General features: G+C 42.0%; 1 long non-coding RNA gene across 1 annotated transcript in view; it reads right to left on the bottom strand.

Annotated features, from left to right (window-relative positions):
• Positions 1 to 1,616: 1,616 nt before the first annotated feature.
• LOC309827058 overlaps positions 1,617 to 6,000 on the bottom strand; it is a 76,859-nt gene continuing 72,475 nt past the window's right edge. The window contains exons 5-6 of the long non-coding RNA XR_014297168.1: positions 2,732 to 2,788; positions 1,617 to 1,758 (exon numbers count right to left, since the gene is read on the bottom strand). This is a non-coding gene — a long non-coding RNA (uncharacterized lncRNA). The remainder of the gene's footprint in view (positions 1,759 to 2,731; positions 2,789 to 6,000) is intronic.

Below are 6,000 nucleotides of genomic sequence, written 5' to 3'. Positions count from 1 at the left end.
ATATAATTTACTATCAGCCTATTACGGATCATTTTGGAACCTATAGCTCCACTCTGTGTCTTTAAGTCTTTGGATTTTCAAAACCTTTTTATAATGTGAAAATATCCTCAGGAGGGTCATTTCTTTAGCTCCTATTACAAAATATTTTATCAGGATTAACCTAAGATTGAGAGTAAGAGAAGAGAGCAGAGTTCTGGGAAAGGATAAATAAAACTGGAAGGAAAAAATTTGACAGGTCAGACAAATTACATCACCATTTTGCCTTGGGCCAGCCCTGAAAAAGGGCTTGCAAGAATAATAATTTGGGCTTCCCTGGTGGCGCAGTGGTTGAGAGACCGCCTGCCGATGCAGGGGACACGGGTATGTGCCCCAGTCCGCGAAGATCCCACATGCCGCGGAGCGGCTGGGCCCGTGAGCCGTGGCCACTGAGCCTGCGCGTCCAGAGCCTGTGCTCCGCAACAGGAGAGGCCACAACAGTGAGAGGCCCACGTACCGCAAAAAATAATAATAATAATAATTTTACTCCTGAAAGGTATTTTACACTACAACAGCGGAAGTAGTAGTAAACTAGTATGACTGAGAAATATCAAAAGGAAAACAGTATCTCCCCAATGATTCTGTCCCATTTCAGACATTATCCACTCTTTTGAGTTAAAGTATTTGTGGTTGGTAGAATGAGGTACCCACTGGAAAGATGTCCATGTCCTTATCCCTAGAACCTGTGAACATGTTGCCTTAGATGCCAAAAAAGACTTTGTGGCTGTGATTAGGTTAAGGATCTTGACCTGGGAGATTATCCTGGATTATCCAGGGTGGGTCCAATGTAATCATGAGGGACCTTAAATGTGGGAGACACAGAAGTGTCAGCATCAGAGTGATGCACTATGAGAAAGACCGGACAGGCCATTGCTGGCTTTGAAGATGGAAGGGGATGTAGGAGACGCCTAGACACTAGAAAATGCAAGACATCAGATGCTCCCCTAGGGCCTCTGGAAAAGAACACAGTCCTGTCAACACCTGGATTTTAGTCTAGTGAGAACTATTTCAGACTCCTGACCTCCAGAACTGTAAGATAATAGATTTGTGTCATTTTAAGCCACTAAATTTGAGGTAATTTGTTTCAGCAGCTATACTAGGAGACCAATCTAGTGTTCACTGAAGATTTTTTTCTTTTTTAATAAACTTATGTATTTATTTATTTATTTATGACTGTGTTGGGTCTTTGTTGCTGTGCGTGGGCCTTCTCTAGTTGCGGCGAGCAGGGGCTACTCTTGGTTGCAGTGCACGGTCTTCTTATTGCGGTAGCTTCTCTTGTTGTGGAGCACAGGCTCTAGGCGTGCGGGCTTCAGTAGTTGTGGCACACAGGCTTCAGTAGTTGTAGCACGCAGGCTCAGTAGCTGTGGCTCACGGGCTCTAGAGCGCAGTCTCAGTAGTTGTGGCACACGGGCTTAGTTGCTCCGCGGTATCTTCCTGGGGCAGGGATCGAACCGGTGTCCCCTGCACTGGCAGGCGGATTCTTAACCACTGTGCCACCAGGGAAGCCCCTGAAGATTTCTTGTAAAATGTTAAGGTAGGGGCTTCCCTGGTGGCGCAGTGGTTGAGAGTCCACCTGCCGATGCAGGGCACGCGGGCTCGTGCCCCGGTCCGGGAGCATCCCGCATGCCGTGGAGCGGCTGGGCCCGTGAGCCATGGCCGCTAAGCCTGCGCGTCCGGAGCCTGTGCTCTGCAGCGGGAGAGGCCACAACAGAGGCCCGCGTACTGCAAAAAAAAAAAAAAAAAAAAAAAATGTTAAGGTTATCCTGGGGAAGAAAAGCAAGGCTGACATAAGAATCAAAGTATGATTCAGCCAGTATATCCGTTTAATCCCTTGAGAAGAGGTGTGTGAAACAGGTCTTCAGACAGGCATTATCAGGAAGCACTCCATCATGGCATCTCTCCAGAAGACACATCTGACTAAGCAGCCACAGTGCATTTTACCACGGGAGACAAGAGGCTAGACAAGGGCACCTCGTGACAGAGGCACTGAAATGGAGAAGGATCCTAGGGGCTTTTTATGTTCCCCGTTTCCTGAGGTTTTTTAAGTGTGAATGGTGAAAAAGGATCACAGCAGTAAATATTCAGGCTGGTGCGATAATGAAAAAAATCAGTCATCTCAAAACAACTTTACCTCCAGGGTGACTTCAGTAATTTAGGAAATAATGGCCTGTCTAGATATGAATATGTTTTTCTTGACTTTTGGAAAATACATGCAAACTTACATTTCACAAGGTAAAAAGAGGCAGGTGACAGCTAATTATTTATTGACTAAATATTCTATAAATATTACATTTGAAGCTAAGCTACAAACAGCCAGAAAATAATGATGCATCAATTTTTTCTTTCTATTCATTGAGCATTTTTCAATTAAAATTAATGCTAAGAAAGAAACCAAATTAACAATGGTCGTCTTTAGGTGGTTGGTCTAGAGAGTTATATGTTTTTTCTTTCTACTTTTTTATATTTTTCCAATTTTACATAATGAATATGTATTAAATCTGACAAATTCTCAGGCCTTAAAAAATTAGTGAGGAAAGGTTTGTTTTTTTTTTAATGTAGTGAATGTCAGTAGTTGAAAAAATAAAGTCACCTCTTAATCATCAGGAGGCAACTTTGCATCAGTGAACTGTAAAAGTTCCCTGTAGTAATTATAATCCTTAAAATATGCTGTGAAAAGGGAGACCAAGTAGCCTACCTTTCTTTAGGAGACAGTCATTCTGCTCTGTCTTCTGAGAACTTTGCCCCATCTTTCCTAATGACAGAGAAATCACAGATTATTTAAATCTACAAGTAATCTACCAACATGAAAACATAGTATTATTGAATTTAGATTGACAAAAAGAAGGGTGATCATGAAGAACTTAAGCTTTATCTGCAATGTTTTCATTTTTGGAGCAGGGGTGGGCAAACTTTTTCCATAAAGGGCCAGAGAGTAAGCATTTTAGGCTTTGCAGGTCATAAGGTTTCTGTGACAACTGCTCAACTCTGCCTTTGGAGTTTGAAAGCAGCATAAACGTGCATGCAGCAGAGTTACTGTAATGGACTGCAATTTTTGTGTTTGCATGTTATGGGATTGTCTCTTGATTTTCTACCCATGGGTCAAATGTGAGAGAGAAAACAAGTATGCATGGATATAAATGTGTAAAATCAAAGTGGTCTTGTGTCTTGAAGTACACACCAAAACCATATGATGAATTTTGGCCTAAATGAAGTTTAATAAAGAAGTCTCAGACCGGAAATCAATATACACGGGCTCTTGTTCTACATCTACTCCCAACAAACTTAAATTTGGGGGGGGCCCTCAGTGTTTTCCTGTGTAAAGTGTGTCAAAGCATTCTGAATCCCTCATTCCTAGCCTCCAGAGAACAGCCATCACAGTCACACAGCTCTTTTCATAGATGTTGGAGCTTCTCTCACTAATATATTTCTTAATGCCTTAGTGAAGGGAGTAATCGCTGGGCTTTCTCTAACATTACAGTGGAGGAAGCAGGGCAGTATAAGACTGCATATGATTAATCCACTCCAAAGTTCCCACCTCCCTAAAACTTTGAATTTCTTCCTTAACATTAGGCCTGGAAATTCTGGCATCTCAACCTCAACAAATGTAGACAACCACTGAGTCCAAGTTTCATTCAATCAACCAAGCAAACTGTTACAGCCACTTCTGGTTGCTTGAACCAATGCATTAAATCCAGACTCCCTGTGAATTCATATCAATAAACTTAGCCTATCCCTGACTTCAGACTATACTACAAAGCTACAGTAATCAAGACACTATGGTACTGGCACAAAAACAGAAAGATAGATCAATGGAACAGGATAGAAAGCCCAGAGATAAACCCACGCACATATGGTCAACTTATCTTTGATAAAGGAGGCAGGAATGTACAGTGGAGAAAGAACAGCCTCTTCAATAAGTGGTGCTGGGAAAACTGGACAGCTACATGTAAAAGAATGAAATTAGAACACTCCCTAACACCATACACAAAAAAAAACTCAAAATGGATTAGAGACCTAAATGTAAGGCCAGAAACTATCAAACTCTTAGAGGAAAACATAGGCAGAACACTCTATGACATAAATCACAGCAAGATCCTTTTTCACCCACCTCCTAGAGAAATGGAAATAAAAACAAAAATAAACCAGTGGGACCTAATGAAACTTCAAAGCTTTTGCACAGCAAAGGAAACCATAAACAAGACCAAAAAACAACCCTCAGAATGGGAGAAAATATTTGCAAATGAAGCAACTGACAAAGGATTAATCTCCAAAATTTATAAGCAGCTCATGCAGCTCAATAACAAAAAAACAAACAACCCAATCAAAAAATGGGCAGAAGACCTAAATAGACATTTCTCCACAGAAGATATACAGAGTGCCAACAAACACATGAAAGAATGCTCAACATCACTAATCATTAGAGAAATGCAAATCAAAACTACAATGAGATATCATCTCACACCAGTCAGAATGGCCATCATCAAAAAATCTAGAAACAATAAATGCTGGAGAGGGTGGGGAGAAAAGGGAACACTCTTGCACTGTTGGTGGGAATGTAAATTGATACAGCCACTATGGAGAACACTATGGAGGTTCCTTAAAAAACTAAAAGTAGAACTACCATACGACCCAGCAATCCCACTACTGGGCATATACCCTGAGAAAACCATAATTCAAAAAGAGTCATGTACCAAAATGTTCATTGCAGCTCTATTTACAATAGCCCGGAGATGGAAACAACCTAAGTGTCCATCATCGGATGAATGGATAAAGAAGATGTGGCACATATATACAATGGAATATTACTCAGCCATAAAAGAAAACGAAATTGAGCTATTTGTAATGAGGTGGATAGACCTAGAGTTTGTCATACAGAGTGCAGTAAGTCAGAAAGAGAAAGACAAATACCGTATGCTAACACACATATATGGAATTTAAGAAAAAAAAATGTCATGAAGAACCTAGGGGTGAGACAGGAATAAAGACACAGACCTACTAGAGAATGGACGTGAGGATATGGGGAGCAGGAAGGGTAAGCTGTGACAAAGCGAGAGAGAGGCATGGACATATATACACTACCAAACGTAAGGTAGATAGCTAGTGGGAAGCAGCCGCATAGCACAGGGAGATCAGCTCGGTGCTTTGTGACCGCCTGGAGGGGTGGGATAGGGAGGGTGGGAGGGAGGGAGACACAAGAGGGAAGAGATATGGGAACATATGTATATGTATAACTGATTCACTTTGTTACAAAGCAGAAACTAGCACACCATTGTAAAGCAATTATACTCCAATAAAGATGTAAAAAAAAAAACCTACTTAAAGATAAAAAATAAAATAAGATAAAAAATAAAATAAAAAATAAATATACTTAGCCTAATCCAATGTTATAGTCCATCTATCTCATTCTAACAACCAGAAAATCCATTCCCACATAAATTCACCAAGTTTCTGCCAGTATATAATAGCACATTTTGCAATTATTTTGAGCATAGCTATGTAAGCAGCTTTTGGCAGGAAAGCGCCCTTTACAGGAAAGAGCTCTCTGCAGGAGGCCCCTTGGTCTTGTCACTAACCTTAAACCAGGCGCCCCCATGCTCTACTCACCTCGGGCCCTAGCTCATCTTTCAAATCTTTTTTTTTTTTTTTTGCGGTACGCGGGCCTCTCACTGTTGTGGCCTCTGCCGTTGCGGAGCACAGGCTCCGGACGCGCAGGCTCAGCGGCCATGGCTTACGGGCCCAGCCGCTCCGCGGCACGTGGGATCTTCCCGGACCCGGGCACGAACCCGCGTCCCCTGCATCGGCAGGCGGACTCTCAACCGCTGCGCCACCAGGGAAGCCCCCTTTCAAGCCTTTTGATCACACAATACTTTGCCTAACTTGTTGGTCTTTCCATAGATCAAAGAAGTAGAAATGAAGAATAAGTAATTAACAGATGACCAGGTCTCTTCCCTAGCTTCCCCTTCG

This window comes from Grampus griseus (genome assembly GCF_964374135.1).
Source record: "Grampus griseus genome assembly, chromosome: 9".
Lineage (NCBI taxonomy): Eukaryota > Metazoa > Chordata > Mammalia > Artiodactyla > Delphinidae > Grampus > Grampus griseus.
The sequence above is the reverse complement of the archived record's forward strand: the minus strand, read 5'-3'. Positions and strand labels throughout refer to the sequence as shown.